At 40.5% G+C, this 17,994-nt stretch overlaps 1 long non-coding RNA gene across 1 annotated transcript in view; it reads left to right on the top strand.

Annotated features, from left to right (window-relative positions):
* Nucleotides 1-8,060, top strand: part of LOC104970784 (uncharacterized) — a 37,200-nt gene extending 29,140 nt beyond the window's left edge. The window contains exon 2 of the long non-coding RNA XR_001498050.3: nucleotides 7,742-8,060. This is a non-coding gene — a long non-coding RNA (uncharacterized lncRNA). The remainder of the gene's footprint in view (nucleotides 1-7,741) is intronic.
* The last annotated feature ends 9,934 nt before the right edge of the window (nucleotides 8,061-17,994 follow it).

Raw genomic sequence — 17,994 nt, 5'->3', positions numbered from 1 at the left:
GATAGAACTGCCTGCAACAGTTGTGAATTTCTCTGTGAGATGAAACCATGGTGGACCCACTATCATTATTTGGCTTGTTTTCCATTACTTTTCTGTTAATACATTTTTTCACCTCAAAATGGATAGAATAAGACCAACCTTGTAGAGTTAGTGTAGGGATAAACTAGCAGAATGTGTGCAATGCTTGTAGAATGTTTATAGTATACCAAAATAAAGAATTTTGGTAGAGGAACCAGAGATCAAATTGCCAACATTCACTGGAACATCAAAAAAGCAAGAGAGTTCCAGAAAAACACCTACTTCTGATTTATGGACTATGTGAAAGCTTTTTACAGTATGGATCACAAAAAACTGTGGAAAATTCTTAAACAGATGGGGAATACCAGACCACCTGACCTGCCTCCTAAAAAGTCTATTTGCAGGTCAAGAAGCATCAATTAGAACTGGACATGGAGCAACAGACTGGTTCCAAATAGGGAAAGGAGTACATCAAGGCTGTATATTGTCACCCTGCTTATTTAACTTAGATGCAGAGTGAATCATGTGAAATACCAGGCTGGATGAAGCACAAGCTGGAATCAAGATTGCTGGGAGAAATATCAATAACCTCAGATATACAGATGGCACCACACTTATGGCAGAAAGCAAAGAAGAACTAAAGAGCCTCTTATGAAAGTGAAAGAGGAGAGTAAAAAGTTGGCTTAAACCTCAACATTCATAAAACTAAGATCATGGCATCTGGTCCCATTACTTCATGGCAAATAGATGGGGAAATAATGGAAACAGTGAGAGAAGTTATTTTCTTGGGCTCCAAAATCACTGCAGATGGTGACTGCAGCCGTGAAATTATAAGATGCTTGCTCCTTGGAAGAAAAGCTATGACCAACTTAGACAGCATATTAAAAAAGCAGAGACATTACTTTGCCAATGAAGGTCCATCTAGTCAAAGTTATGGCTTTCCCAGCAGTCATGTATGGATGTGAGAGTTCGACTATAAAGAAAGCTGAGCACTGAAGAATTGATGCTTTTGAACTGTGGTGTTGGAGAAGACTCTTGAGAGTTCCTTGGACTGCAAGAAGATCCAGCCAGTCCATCCTGAAGGAAATCAGTCCTGAATATTCATTGGAAGGACTGATGCTGAAACTGAAACTCCAATACTTTGGCCACCTGATGTGAAGAACTGACTCATTTGAAAAGACCCTGATGCTGGGAAAGATTGAAGGCAGGAGAAGGGGATGAAGAGGATGAGATGGTTGGATGGCATCACCGACTCAAAGGACATGAGTTTGAGTAAACTCCAGCAGTTGGTAATGGACAGGGAGGCCTGGCATGCTGCAGTCTATGGGGTTGCAGAGTCGGACATGACGATTGAACTGAACTGAAAATAAACAATTATTACCATAAGCTTCTGCAGTCTTACTCCTGGGCATATATCTGGAGAAAATTATAATTTGAAAAGATATATGCACCCTAATGTTCACTGCAGCTCTATTTACAATAACGAGAACATGGAAGCAACCTAAATGTCTATCAACAGATGAATTCATAAAGAAGATACAGTACCTATATACAAAGAGAAAGAATGCCATTTGCAGCAACATAGATGGACATGGAAATTATCATACTGAGAGAAGGAAGCCTGACAGAGAAAAACAAATATCATATGGCATTGCTTATATGTGGGTTCTAGAAAAAAAGATACAAAGGAACTTATTTACAGAACAGAAAAAGACTCATAGGCATAGAAAACAAACTTATGGTTTCCAAAGGGGAAAGTGGGGAAGAAGACATTAGGAAGTTGGAGTTAACATATACACATTACTATACATAAAATAGATGACCAACAAGGACCTACTACATAGTACAGGGAACCATATTAAATATTTTGATGAGGGAAAAGAATCTGAAAAAAATTGTGTATATATTAACAGAATCCCTGTGCTGTACACCTGAAACTAACTTATTATTGTAAATTAATTATACTTCAATTTAAAAAAAGAAAAAAAATTTTAAAAAGAAGCAAAAAAAAAAAAAAAGAGGTATTATTATATTAGATGCTCCCTGAGGATAAAGTTTTATTCTTGACTTATACCACATGATGACTCATGTGACAAAGTATCACCAAAATATGAAGTTCACTGGAAGTCCTTCCTGAAACTACACCGCAGTGATGTCACATTTATGAGTCTTGGCAGTTACAAATCTGCCTTAAATGTTCTTATTTTTCTTGAACCTTGGGTTCAATTCAAACGCCCGCTTCTCTGTAATCCCCTTCTCAACACCCCTCTGCCCCAGCCTTCCTAGTGGTTTGTTTGTATCTCTCTTACATACATTACATTATTTTTGTACATGTCTCATTCTCTTCTTAGTTTGTGACCACTTGGAGGATAATAACAGAGCTCATGTTTTATTGCTCTCTGTATCCTCAATATCTGGAAAGTCTGACAGCGTAAATGCTCCATGTGTATTAAAGTTGGGAGCAAGCCTTCAGCTTCCGGAGCTCTGCTGATGTTTGCAGGGCAATCTGAGTCTGGAACTCTGGTTGTGGTGGTTGTCCAGTTGCTAAGTTGTGTCCAACGCTTGTGATCCAATGGACCGCAGCCTGCCAGGCTCCTCTGTCCATGGAATTTCCCAGTCAAGATGACTGGAGTGGGTTGCCATTTTGTTCTTCAGGGGATCTTCCTGATCCAGGGGTTGAACCCGGGTCTCCTGGATTGCCGGCAAATTCTTTACCAACTGAGCCATCAGCTCTGGTTAGTGTATATGAATGTTCCTTGGGCCTGTAAATGCAGCTTGGAACTAAAGACATATGATCTAGTGTTAAAAAGCCTCTGAGTTTTTTCCATCTTTTTACTCTTAATCTCTTTTCAAGTGTTCTCCAATTACTGCCAAAGAGAACATTCTAAAGGAAATCTATTCATTACTTTCTTGGTTAAAACTTTTCAGTCTTCTCTTGGTTAAGGGATAAAATCAAACCTTTCAGATGCCATCCAAGACCCTGTGTAACTCGATCCTGTCTGCCTCTCATGGGTTATCTCTTGATGCATCTCCTCCATTTTCCCCATCCCCTCCCCCCCAGTACACACGGCCACCTGCACATTCCCACTGGTACACACAGTCTCCCCACATCTCTCCACTCTGCACACCTCTCCACTCACCACCCACCTACCCACTTTAGAGATGTTGCTGCTGCTGCTGCTAAGTTGCTCAGTCGTGTCTGACTCTAGCAGTCCCATGGACTGCAGCCCAGCAGGCTCCTCCGCCCATGGGATTTTCCAGGCAAGAGTACCGGAGTGGGGTGCCATTGCCTTCTCCGAAAGATGTTGAGTTCCAAGTAATTATCTAAACGGATTATGTTGCATTGTTGTTGTTTAGTTGCTAAGTTGTGTCTAACTGTTTTGCAAACCCATGGACTGTAGCCCACCAGGCTCCTGTGACAACCGTTTGGGAGACAGACAATTCAGCTTGACCTACTTCTTTGCATCTGATTTCCCTCTCATGTCTTGAAACTCTGGTTTGTTCCTTTTTCCTTCTGTCAAACTGGGCACATGGAAGAATCTGTCCTCAAACTGACCCAGATCCCAGGGAAACTTTGCTCGTCTTTCAGTACTCAGCTGAAGTGGTCCTTCTTCAATGGCACTTTTCCTAACTCTTCTCCAGGGTAGAATTCATTTTTCCTTCCTCACTCATATCTCCACTGTGCTCTGTTCATTCTTCTACCATAAGACATGCGACACTGATGTGCTTTAGTAGTATACATAACTTGTTCTTGTTCCCTGAGGATTTGAATATTGTTGTTCAGTCGCTATGTCACATCCAGCTCTTTGCGACCCCATGAACTGCAGCGCTCCAGGCTCCCCTGTCCTTTACTATCTCCTGGAGTTTGCTCAAACTCATGTCCATTGAGTCAGTGATGCCATCCAACCATGTCAATCTCTGTCGCCCCCTTTTCCTCTTGCCCTCGACTTTCCCAGCATCAGGGTCTTTTCCAATGAGTTGGCTCCTTGTATCAGGTGGCCAAAGTATTGGAGCTCCCTGAAGATTATATTTTATTTATTTTTGTGTCCTCAGGGTCCTGCACACTACAAGGTTCATAACAGATGTTCAATATACATGAGATGAATAAATGAATGCATAAATGAATGAACATGTAATGAATATCAGAATTTAATCATTCACCTCTCTTTGCCTTTAGGTCAGGTTTCCATGGTAAATAGACCTTTACATCTATAAAGACATAAAACAAACTGGATTTAAGCAAAATATCTGATCCTGGTGAGAAGTGAAATGTGAGATGTGCAATAAATTGTGGGTATCACAGGTAGTTCTTGCCATGTGCCAGGCACATTAAATTGAGACATTTAACTTTTACAACAGTCTTTTGAGGTGGATACTTTTACAAACAAGGCAGTAGAGTCACCAGAAGATCAGCTTGATCAAGCTCATAAATAACTTGACCAAGCTCATAAATGGCACAGCCAAGATTTGAGCTCAGGTGGTCTGGCTCAGAGGCCATGCTTATAACCATAATATTAGACAGACTATCAATACTAATGAAGGAGACATGCTGAAGTTTCTGGACTTATAATTATTATTTATTTATTTTTTAGAAGAAGATTATTTTTAAGTCCAGAGTAAATGGTTGTTTTCTAAAGACTGCTGAGGATCTTCTTAAAACCTTGCTATGTGACAAGCTTACAACCTTACCCAGTAAATCATTTCTATATTTAATGATGGGTCTAAAACTCCTTCCAGAATTAAATCTAGATCTCGGATCAGTCAGTTCAGTTCAGTTCAGTCGCTCAGTCGTGTCCAACTCTTTGCAACCCCATGGACTGTAGCACACCAGGCTTCCCTGTCCATCACCAATTCCAGGAGCTTACTCAAACTCATGTCCATTGAGTCGGTGATGCCATCCAACCATCTCATTCTCAGTCGTCCCTTTCTCCTTCTGCCTTCAATCTTTCCCAGCATCAGGGTCTTTTCAAATGAGTCAGTTCTTCCCATCAGGTGGCCGAAGTATTGGAGTTTCAGCTTCAACATCAGTCCTTCCAATGAACATTCAGGACTGATTTCCTTTAGGATGGACTGGCTGGATCTGGGGCTTCCCTGATAGCTCAGTTGGTAAAGAATTTGCCTGCAATGCAGCTGACCCCAGTTTGATTCCTGGGTGGGGAAGATCTGCTGAATAGGCTACCCACTCCAGTATTCTTGGGCTTCCCTTGTGGCTCAGCTGGTGAAGAATCCGCCTGCAATGCAGGAGACCTGGATTCAATCCCTAGCTTGGGTAGATCCCCTGGAGAAGGGAAAAGACTACCCACTCCAGTATTCTTGCCTGGAGAATTCCATGGACTATACAGTCCATGGGGTCACAAAAAGTTGGACAGGACAGAGTGACTTTCACTTTCAGATCTTGGATATTGCTGTTTAAATACCCACTTTCCTTTTTATTTTCCTTCTTTAATCATAATTGAAAAAAAAATTACAGCAACTTCTCCTTATCTTCCTGGAACCAAAATTTGTTGAGGCTTGATTAGAAAGTATTTAGTGGTTCATTCTTTTACTTTGGAATCCAGAAAGCACCTACCAGTATTTTGGGTATATTAATACAAATTTACCATAAGCCTCATTCATTCCTTGACCAATATCATCATTGGGCAAAATACAAAAATCAAGACATCCTGCAGCAGAGCAAGGGGCTCCATGGGCCCAGGCGTTCTTCCTCTCATATTGCCATTGGGTAATTACCACAATGCTATCCTTGTGCATGCAGACAGCCAGTGATTCTTACATTGCTAATATAGTCTCATATCCTATCTAAACTCCTTTCATGGAATTTTGTGGAGAAGTGATAAACTCTGAGTCAGAGCGTGGGTGAAAGAATCTCCAACCACAAGATTCACTGACTCGAAGCAAAACGGCCATACGTTTTTAGAGTGGCAGAAGTTTCTTACTTAGGATTATTAAGGACTATGCTAAAGAAAGATAAGCAACTTGAATGGTTACTAAATATACCAGGCATGCATGGGGCTGAGATAGGTGGGGTTATGTGCAGCTGAACAAACACGATGACTATTTCTGTAGGGACCCTGAGTGTTTGGCACTTTGGGTTTGATGATGTACCTTGCTATTTAAGGAGTGTGGGAGAATTATCCTATCTGAAGTTCAGAATAGACTTTTCTCTTCAAGAGAAAATTATTTTTAAGTATTTGAATGATTCTTGAGTAGAATATACCTATCATAAAAATTTACAATCTACAATTCACGGTTCCAAGATGAGATCAGAGGGCCACAGATGTAATTGGCACGGTACGGGGAATTTATTTTTTCTTTTCTACAAAAATCTGGTTCTGTTAGAGTGAAAGCAATTTTCAGAGAAATGAATGATTATTGAGATGAGATTACTCATGAGGTATGTGGGGATTATTTGGGTGAAAAAACACTTTTCTTTTTTTCCTTTTAGGCCTGAACCATTATATTTAGATTCATGTTCAAATGTATGGTAGAAGTTATTAAAAGTATTAACATTTAAATGGTTGGCATGTAATTAATGGCTATCAATCTGGTTCAAAGTGCTCTAGCTATGCCTGGAATTATAGGAAGATTTTTCAAGTATTTAAAAAAAGAAATTATCCTGAAAGACAGTGTCTGATAAAGGGTTCAGGCAGTTTGAGTTCATGTTTAAACAAGCATCAGTCAAAAGATTTATCATTTTGAAAATCAATCTCCCTTGTAAAAGATATCTGAGTTGTTTATGAGTTACTGGCACTTTTTTATGAAGCTCCAGTTGCTGCTTTTCTCAGAGAACTGGGAAGTCCCTTTTGATTTTAGCTCTGTTCTATGAACAGCCCTCTACCTTCAGAGAAAGGGCTCTCTTTTTTATTTTTCCTAACTAAAGGAGTAAAACTAGAGCAAAATGGTGCCTAGACACAGTGGTCTTAATGGAAAGATTTTCTCACACAAGTAGTCTTCATGCCCCAACTTCCATCAGTTACAATACTTTAGGAATTGGATGCCTGTCCAAATGACTTGAAAAGAAAAACACATTCTTTGACTTCGGAGGGATGTATTTTTAGGGTCAGATGATATGAGAGGGGATCACACAGTATCAGGATAGTTGACCTGGGATGACCAATGAGAATAAGCTGAAAAAGCAAAACAGTGGCTTATTTTAAGGTATAGTGAACGCTTTATAGAAAAACAGCAGGGAGCTCAGAGAAGAGGCAGAGAGGGTTCTGACAGGTCAAATCTGGAGAATGTGAAGCCTGCAAGGCACATCATAATTGTAACACAACTGCTTATTTTATACTCTGAAGGTTTTCAGTTCCAAGTGAAATCAATGGATAAATATTTTTTGAAACCAAATATTTTTCAATGACCATTTTAAAGAAATAGAATCATACTCATTTTTGGGGGTGTGGTCATAAAAAAGTTAAAGAACAACAGTGAAGAAAGGCGTTAATCCTGTGGCAGAAAAGAACCCGTGAGTAATTTTTTAAAGTAAAGTTTTTCAACCTTATTTGAATTGAACTAATACATAAAATTAAACTTAAGTGAAACCAAGGAAATAAATGAATTTTAGATGGATTTCTTAATCCCCAAAAGTTATTTTTCATAAAAGGTTCTCTTTAAAGAAAAATATATAAAATTTAAAGATGGATTTTGTGTATTTTAAAACATGATAAATTTTCCATTTTAGATGGTAATTTTTTTCATATTTATTTATTTATTTGGCATGCAGGATCTTCATTGTATCATGGGGGAGCTAACTGTGGTGCGTGGACTCTTTAATTGTGGCTCATGGGCTTAGCTGCTCCACAGCATGTGGGATCCTAGTTCCCAGAGCCGGGATGGAAGCTGAGTGCTCCGCATTGCAAGACAGCTTCTTAACCACTGAACACCTGAGAAGTCTCTGGATGGCAGTTTTTAAACAGCCACTCTGAAGATGGGGATTTTATTGTACCACTTTACTTTTCCCTCCCTTCTGTCATAGAGTTAGGGAACTGCAACCAAATCTGGCCTTCTGCTTGCTTTTGTTAATAAAATTTCACTATAACTTGTCCAATTGTTATGCTCAGTTTTTTGGGGTTTTGTGTAGTCTTGCTTTTGACCTATAGCTGTGAAATTAAATAGTCTTGACAGAGGCCATGTAGCCCAATAAATAGTAAAATATTTACTACTTGGCCTTCTTTCAGGAAATTTGTTGACTCCTGTTATTGTTACTTTTATACTATTTATAATCTGCTTTGTAACCATAATTCACGTGCTTTCTGGTATCATTACATTTAAACGGATACAGAGCTCACCATAGCCCTCTTTACCATGACTTTTTCAATTTTGAGTCCTTTATTTTGATTCTTTTCTGAATTTCATCAAGGAGTTTCTTCATTAAAGGTTTATAAGATCTGGAATTTCCTTTTTTATATTAAAAAATGTGTGCTTGTTAAAAATTACTTTAAAATATCTTAGGTGGCTATTTTATTCTTTCCTGAAGAACTATATGGGCTTCTCTAGTGGCTCCACAGTGAAGAATCTGCCGCTGGAAGCAGGAGACACAGGTTTGATCTCTGAGTTGGGAAGATCCCTCGGAGAAGGGAACAGCTACGCACTCCAGCATTCTGGCCTGGAGAATTTGTCCATGAGGTCACAAAGATTCGGACACGACTGAGTGACTTTCACTTTCACTTTTCATGACATGTTGACATGCAAAGTCTGAGGACTGATTCCCCTTACCCCCCATCCCCTTTGGGGGTGATTAGCTTTTTCTTTTTAATTTATTTATTTGGTCTTTCAGGGTCTTAGTTGCAGCACATGGGGTCTTCGGCATGAAAGACTGCCGATCTTGCAGCATGCAGGATCTTAAGTTGCGGCATGAGCACTCTTAAATTGAGGCATGTGGATCTAGTTCGCTGACGAGGGATTGAACCCAGGCCCCTGTATTGGTAGTGTGGAGTTTTGACACATGAACAAGCAGGAAAGTCCCAATTAGTTTTTTCTGATGCCACAATAATTATTTCTTCATTCTTGAAGTCATTAACTTAACAGCAACATGTATCAATTTAAAGAATTCTAGTCCTGGGTGTTCACTGGAAAGACTGATGCTGAAGCTGAAACTCCAGTACTTTAGCCACCTCATGCGAAGAGTTGACTCATTGGAAAAGACTCTGATGCTGGGAGGGATTGGAGGCAGGAGGAGAAGGGGACGACAGAGGATGAGATGGCTGGATGGCATCACTGACTCGATGGACATGAGTTTGGGTGAATTCTGGGAGTTGGTGATGGACAGGGAGGCCTGGCATGCTGTGATTCATGGGGTCGTAAAGAGTCGGACACGACTGAGCGACTGATCTGATCTGAACTGATGCCTAATTTTCACATTCATTCACTGTGCAGATTTAGTTCTTCATTTCAGGGATACTGTCTTGTAATAAATACATCCTTGCAATTCTTTTCTCGTTCCACTTGTTATTTCTCTTTTGGGACACCAATTGTACATTTGTTAGTGGCCTATTTTGGTTACTCTCTATTAGTAGTTTCTCTGTGTTTCTTTAAGTACTCTATGCTCCTTTACACTACTGTGATGATCGTAATCTTTCTCTAAAGGTAAGTTGATTTAGTTTCTTACTTTTAAGTCTTATTTACTTTTTTGTTGTTGTTCTTCAGTTCAGTTCAGTCGCTCAGTCGTGTCCAGCTCTTTGCAACCCGTGGACTGTAGCACACCAGGCCTCCCTGTCAATCACCAACTCCAGAGTTTACTCAAATTCATGTCCATTGAGTCGGTGATGCCATCCAACTATCTCATCCTCTGTCATCCCCTTCTCCTCCTGCCCTCAATCTTTCCCAGCATCAGGGTCTTTTCAAATGAGTCAGTTCTTCCCATCAGGTGGCCAAAGTATTGGAGTTTCAGCTTCAGCATCAGTCCTTCCAATGAATATTCAAGACTGATTTCCTTCAGGATGGACTGGCTGGATTGCCTTGCAGTCCAAGGGACTCTCAAGAGTCTTCTCCAACACCACAGTTCAAAAGCATCAATTCTTCAGTGCTCTTTAGTTTCTTACTTTTAAGTCTTATTTACTTGTTTTTTTGTTGTTCTGAACTTGCTTATATTTAATAATATTGTTTTTATCCTTATTTGAAGTCCAAGAAAAAGCATTTCGCCTTTTCAGATTATAGTATTTTTTGTCTATTTGTGCTTTTATACTGTCAAATTTAAGGGGCTGTTGTTGACTTATTTTATTACTCAAAGCTCTTTGGAAAAATTTCCCTGTTTCTTGTTTGCTTTGTTTTCCCTAGTTTAGATTATTATTTACATATTATGTTTTCTTTCTTCTCCTGTTTGCCTACAGTTTTGTTTCACTGTGTTATAGCATTTTTTTACTTTTAAAAAGATCATTCATTCTTATTGTGGGTCATGAGTCTTGACTCCTTTAGCCTGTAGATGCATTGTTTTTTCTTAAGATTGGATCTAGGTAACTCTTTCTGAAGAGCAAAGGGAGGCGTTAGGATCTACTCCCCTTACTTGAAACCTTGAACTTCCCTACTGTTTGTTGATTTGATAGTGAAACAATTAAAAGTAACTTAAACAGAATCTGAATAGTTATTCTCACCAATCTCTGGACTAGACTTTGTGACTAACCTGGCTTCTGTTTGTTGCCCCACCAATCACTACCACAACAGAGTTTTGTGTTTTGTTCACTATCCTGTAACCTGAGGGCATGCTGTGTGCTTGGGGTTTGGTGGGTGGGGCTGGGGACTGGTCTGTCCTCTCACTTCTGAGCTGTCTTTATTGTCAGGCGGTGCTTCCCTGGTGGCTCAGCTGGTAAAGAATCCCCCTTCAATGCAGGAGACGTGGGTTTGATTCCTGGGTTGGGAAGATCCCCTGGAGAAGGGAAAGGCTACCCACTCCAGTATTCTGGCCTGGAGAATTCCAAGGGGGTCACAAAGAGTCGGACATGACTGAGTGACTTTCACTTCACTTCACTTATTGTCAAGCACCTGGCTTCTCTCCAGCTGGTTGGAGTGTATCCCATGCCTAGACTCTGGATCCACATTAGTCCTCCATTCACAAGCATCTTAGGGGAAGACTTTTTTTTTTCAGAGAACCATTCATATTGTTTACATTTCCTGCTTTTCTTTGTTCTTGTTCAGTCATTCATCATGTCCAGCTCCTTGTGATCCCATGGAATACAGCACGCCAGTCTTCCCTGTCCTTCACTATCTCCTGGAGCTTGCTCAAACTCATGTCCATTGAGTCAGTGATGTCATCCAACCATCTCATCCTCTGTCATCGCCTTCTCCTCCTGCCCCCAATCCCTCCCAGCATCAGGGTTTTTCCAATGAGTTGGCTCTTCACTTCAGATGCCCAAAGTATTAGAACTTTAGCTTCAGCATAAGTCTTTACAATATTCAGAGTTGATTTCCTTTAGGATTGACTGGTTTGATCTCCTTGCAGTCCAAGGGATTCTCAAGAGTCTTCTCCAATACCACAATTCGAAAACATCAGTTCCTCAGTGCTGAACCTTCTTTATGGTCAACTCTCACATCCATACATGACTACTGGAAAAACCATAGCTTTGACTAGATGGACCTTGTTGGCAAAGTGATGTCTCTGCTTTTTAATATGCTGCCTAGGTTTGTCATTGCTTTTATTCCAAAGAGCAAGCAGCTTTTAATTTCATAGCTGCTTTTCTTTAGTGCCTATTTTTCACCCTTCCAAGTCAGAGGAGGGAAGAGATAATAATATACACTAAATTTACTTCTTTTCAGATATGTATGTGAGGGTATGTTAGTCAGAACTCTCAGGAATTTTTTTTATGGCCCAGCATGGCTTCTTGGGGCATAGGAGTGAGATTAGGATCTGTGCTATGCTCTTCTGCTGTGTCCACAGTCTTCTGCCTCTTTTGTTTCTATTTATTAAAGTTAAGGACACTGGGTTGTGCCCTTACTTTGTTTGGAAACTACTGGAGAACATTTTCTTTTGCAGTTTCAAAAATAGTTAATATTTCTATACTTAGAAATAAGATTCAGAGACTCATCCCTTATATGTGGAATCTAAAAAGAAATGATACAAATAAACTTACAAAACAGAAGCACAATCATAGACTTGAAGAACAAACTTGTTGCCAGGGAAGAAGGATGGGGGAAGGGATAGTTAGGGAATTTGGGATGGACATGTACACCCACTGCTATATTTAAAATGGATAACCAACAAGGACCTACTGTATAGCACATGGGAACTCTGCTTGATGTTATGTGGCAGCCTGGATGGGAGGGGAGTTTGGGGGAGAATGGATACACGTGTATGTATGACTAGGGCCCTTTGCTGTTTACCTGAAACTATCAGAGCATTGTTAGCTGGCTATAGCCCAATACTAAATGGCTTCCCAGGTGGTGATAGCAGTAAAGAATTAGCCTGCCAGTGCAGGAGACATAAGAGATGTGGGCTTGACTCAGTAGGGAAGATTCCCTGCAGGAGGGTATGGCAACCCACTTTAGTATTCTTGTCTGGAGAATCCCCATGGACAGAGGAGCTTGGTGTGCTACAGTCCATAGGGTTTCACAGAGTCAGACAGGACTGAAGCGACTTAGCAAGCATGCACCCATACACAATATAAAATAAAAAGTTAAAAAAAAAAAAGATTTGGAGAGTCAGTTCAGAAAAGCAACTCCTTTCAACACCACTTATCATGGAGGGTGGGGGTGTTGCAACTTTAATTAAACTTGCAAAATTAAAATACATCCTTACCTCTATTCCATACTTTTTATGCATGAGGAAACTTGACTACTCAATGCAGAAACCATATTGATAAATAGTTTTCCTGTTATTTCATTGTAACCTATAAAGTTAGTTTAAAACTTCTATTTTATAGAGAAGGATATAGCAATGAAGTATTCTCGAGTGTGTCTTTTCACTTTAGCATTAAACAATGTAAAATTAATGTATGGTAAAGTTGAATTTTATCTTTTCTTGTAGAGTTCTGTGAGTTCTAACACACGTTTGTGTGTGCTCAGTTGTGTCCGACTCCTTGCAACCCTATGGACTGTAGACTGTCAGGCTCCTCTGTCCATGAAATTTTCCTGGCAAGAATACTGGGGCGGGTTGCCATTTCCTCCTCCAGGGGATCATCCCAACCCAGGGATCGAACCTGAGTCTCTTGCATCTCTTCACTGGCAGGCAACACCTGGGAAGCTCCAACACAGATACAGATTCATGTAACCACTACCACAATAAGGATACAGACGGGTTCTCTTCAGTTCAGTCGCTCAGTCGTGTCCGACTCTTTGCAACCCCATGAATCGCAGCATGCCAGGCATACCTGTCCATCACCAACTCCCGGAGTTCACTCAGACTCACGTCCATTGACTCAGGGATGCCATCCAGCCATCTCATCTTCTGTCATCCCCTTCTCCTCCTGCCCCCAATCCCTTCCAGCATCAGAGTCTTTTCCAATGAGTCAACTCTTCACATGAGGTGGCCAAAGTACTGGAGTTTCAGCTTCAGCATCATCCCCTCCAAAAAAATCCCAGGGCTGAACTCCTTCAGAATGGACTGGTTGGATCTCCTTGCTGTCCAAGGGACTCTCAAGAGTCTTCTCCAACACCACAGTTCAAAAGCATCAATTCTTCGGTGCTCAGCCTTCTTCACAGTCCAACTCTCACATCCATACATGACCACAGGAAAAACCATAGCCTTGACTAGACGGACCTTTGTTGGCAAAGTAATGTCTCTGCTCTTGAATATGCAATCTAGGTTTGTCATCACTTTCATTCCAAGGAGTAAGCGTCTTTTAATTTCATGGCTGCAGTCACCATCTGCAGTGATTTTGGAGCCCCAAAAAATAAAGTCTGACACTGTTTCCACTGTTTCCCCATCTATTTCCCATGAAGTGATGGGACCAGATGCCATGATCTTTGTTTTCTGAATGTTGAGCTTTAAGCCAACTTTTTCACTCTCCATTTTCACTTTCATCAAGAGGCTTTTGAGTCCCTCTTCACTTTCTGCCATTAGGGTGGTGTCATCTGCATATCTGAGGTTACTGATATTTCTCCCGGCAATCTTAATTCCAGCTTGTGTTTCTTCCAGTCCAGTGTTTCTCATGATGTACTCTGCATAGAAGTTAAGTAAGTAGGGTGACAATATACAGCCTTGACGAACTCCTTTTCCTAATTTGGAGCCAGTGTGTTGTTCCATGTCCAGTTCTAACTGTTGCTTCCTGACCCGCATACAAATTTCTCAAGAGGCAGGTCAGGTGGTCTGGTATTCCCATCTCTTTCAGAATTTTCCACAGTTTATTGTGATCCACACAGTCAAAGGCTTTGGCATAGTCAATAAAGTAGAAATAGATGTTTTTCTGGAACTCTCTTGCTTTTTCCATGATCCAGCAGATGTTGGCAATTTGGTCTCTGGTTCCTCTGCCTTTTCTAAAACCAGCTTGAACATCAGGAAGTTCACGGTTCACATATTGCTGAAGCCTGGCTTGGAGAATTTCTAGTTCTTTTACTCCCCAACATTTCTCAGTGTTATTCCTTTGTAATCAAAATCTCCCCTACAGCTAATGTCTGACAATCACTGATCCTTTTTCTGGATTGTAGTTTTATATTTTTGATAAAGAAATCTTATACTATTTAACTTTTTGAGACTGGCTTTTCTTATTCAGTATACCACTTCTGAGATTCATCCACTTGCTATATGTATCAGTAGTTGTTTTTCATTGCTAAGTTTTAACCTCAGCCGTGGCCACAGGACTGGAAAAGGTCAGTTTTCATTCCAATCCCAAAGAAAGGCAATGCCAAAGAATGCTCAAACTATCGCACAATTGCACTCATCTCACACGCTAGTAAAGTAATGCTCAAAATTCTCCAAGCCAGGCTTCAGCAATATGTGAACCGTGAACTTCCTGATGTTCAAGCTGGTTTTAGAAAAGGCAGAGGAACCAGAGACCAAATTGCCAACATCTGCTGGATCATGGAAAAAGCAAGAGAGTTCCAGAAAAACATCTATTTCTACTTTATTGACTATGCCAAAGCCTTTGACTGTGTGGATCACAATAAACAGTGGAAAATTCTGAAAGAGATGGGAATACCAGACCACCTGACCTGCCTCTTGAGAAATCTGTATGCAGGTCAGGAAGCAACAGTTAGAACTGGACATGGAACAACAGACTGGTTCCAAATAGGAAAAGGAGTTCGTCAAGGCTGTATATTGTCACCCTGCTTATTTAACTTCTATGCAGAGTACATCATGAGAAACACTGGACTGGAAGAAACACAAGCTGGAATCAAGATTGCCGGGAGAAATATCAATAACCTCAGATATGCAGATGACACCACCCTAATGGCAGAAAGTGAAGAGGGACTCAAAAGCCTCTTGATGAAAGTGAAAGTGGAGAGTGAAAAAGTTGGCTTAAAGCTCAACATTCAGAAAATGAAGATCATGGCATCTGGTCCCATCACTTCATGGGAAATAGATGGGGAAACAGTGGAAACAGTGTCAGACTTTATTTTTTGGGGCTCCAAAATCACTGCAGATGGTGACTGCAGCCATGAAATTAAAAGACGCTTACTCCTTGGAAGGAAAGTTATGACCAACCTAGATAGCATATTCAAGAGCAGAGACATTACTTTGCCAACAAAGGTCCGTCTAGTCAAGGCTATGGTTTTTCCAGTGGTCATGTATGGATGTGAAAGTTGGACTGGGAAGAAGGCTGAGCGCTGAAGGATTGATGCTTTTGAACTGTGGTGTTGGAGAAGACTCTTGAGAGTCCCTTGGACTGCAAGGAAATCCAACCAGTCCATTCTGAAGGAGTTCAGCCCTGGGATTTCTTTGGAAGGAATGATGCTAAAGCTGAAACTCCAGTACTTTGGCCACCTCATGTGAAGAGTTGACTCATTGGAAAAGACTCTGATGCTGGGAGGGATTGGGGGCAGGAGGAGAAGGGGACGACAGAGGATGAGATGGCTGGATGGCATCACTGACTCGATGGATGTGAGTCTTAGTGAACTCTGGGAGTTGGTGTTGGACAGGTATGCCTGGCATGCTGCGATTCATGGGGTCTCAAGGAGTCGGACTGATCTGATCTGATCTTCTGTCCTTTCTGGATATACACCCAGGAGTGGGATTCCTGGATCATATGGTAACTCTATTTTTAGTTTTTTAAGGAACCTCCATATTGTTCTCCATAGTGGCTGCTCCAATTTACATTCCCATCAACAGTGTAGGAGAGTTCCCTTTTCTCTACATGAAGGAGCCCCATTATTTCCCTCTCAGCTCTTTGTCCCAAGTCCTTATGAGAATTAACAGGTTTAACATTCAACTCAGCATCTTTTTCCTCAAAACTTTGAAATCTTCTCTGTCAGCCATTAAAGCTCAGAATTTATCTGTGTCCCTTTTCTTCCTGCTGGGAGAAGTAAAATCCCACAATAGTTATAAACACAGCTCTGACCCTGACTACCTAGGCTCAAATCCTAGCCCTTCCCTTTTCCAACTGCACATGATCAGGTTGATTAGCCTTTCAAGGCTTCATTTTTCACATCTGTAAAATGGAGATGATAGTAATCTAGTTGGATCAAGTGTTAAGGATTTATGGCCTAAATTCCAAGCTGATCTTGTCATAATTTCCAGAATTCAGATGTGCTTCCAGTGAATTGTGCACAAAAGCAAAACATGGAATGTGAGAGAGACAAATTATCCTTAGCTTTGAAGTGACTCTCTAATGGTCAATTTTTTATTTACTAACGAATACACTGGGGTATGTACATAAACTGTGGAAGAGTTAATACACTCTATTAGTTCACTAGAGCTGCCCTAACAAAGACTGGCTGGCTTAAACAAGGGAAGTTTATTTCCTAACAGTTCTGCAGGTTTGAAATTAAGGTGTTGGCAGTGTGGGGTTTGTCCTAAGGCCTTTCCCCGTGGCTTGTAGAAGGCTGTCTTTTTCCTGTGTCTTCATGTGCTCTTTCCTCTGTGTTGGTTCGTGTTCTCATCTCCTTTTATTATGAGGACATCAGTCACATTGGATTAGGATTTGCCCTAACAACCTCAGTTTACCTTAATCATCTGTGTAAATTAAGACTGTTTTTCTTCCAAATCAGTCACATTATGAGATACTAAGGGTTAAGGATCCCAGATATATGGATTTTGAGGAGGATGTAATTCAGTTCCCAGCATATACCCTACCTGAAGTCTTAACTAGTGGGGGGAAAAAAAAACTAATGTAGGATTAGTTTGGAGGCTATTTCTTAATGCCCAGATAATTAAGATATTTTCTCTCATCTTTTTTACTGTGTGTTCACTCATTTGTGGTTCCATTGACTCTATGAAATTCACCAAGCTCCTCTGTCCATGGAATTTTCCAGGCAAGAATACTGGAGTGGGTAGCCATTCCCTTCTTCAGGGGATCTTCCCAACCCAGGTCTCTTGCATCTCCTGCATTGTTAGGTGGATTCTTTACCATTGGCACCACATCTTTTATTATTTACTTATAATTTTATTAATTAAGATCAGATTTTATTGCCTATAAAATCTATACTTTAGTATTTGTTAAAGTTTTTGTTTTCATAAACAAGCACATGTATATTTTGCTATTCCCCATGAGGTAATCTAAAATAGCTTGGGGAGTCTAGGTGATTTTTAAAGCCGTTACTTTTGTGGTGTTTCATCATGGCTTCTTGAATGGAGGGAAATGAAACTCCAACTGGCCAGTTTGGTTTCTCTGACATGAGCCTTGCTCACCCTTCTTGGGGAGGGTGATTTTGAAACTAGAAAAGGCTATTGGATTAAGGGTGAGCCATGCTATCTCTGTGACCCCATCATGCCTTGTGATCAAGAGAGGGCAATAAAGTTACTGCTGTAGACAAAGACTAAATTTCCATGCTAATATCAATATTAGCATCAGTATTGCTCTGGTAATTGATGCATTATTATATGAAACTTAAAATCAACCCACTTCATATTTTCCGTTTGGTAGGTGGGTTTTAGCTCCTTTAAGGAATAGG

This window comes from Bos taurus, chromosome 1 (genome assembly GCF_002263795.3).
Source record: "Bos taurus isolate L1 Dominette 01449 registration number 42190680 breed Hereford chromosome 1, ARS-UCD2.0, whole genome shotgun sequence".
Lineage (NCBI taxonomy): Eukaryota > Metazoa > Chordata > Mammalia > Artiodactyla > Bovidae > Bos > Bos taurus.
Note: the sequence above shows the minus strand (reverse complement) of the source record. Positions and strands in the feature narration are given on the sequence as shown.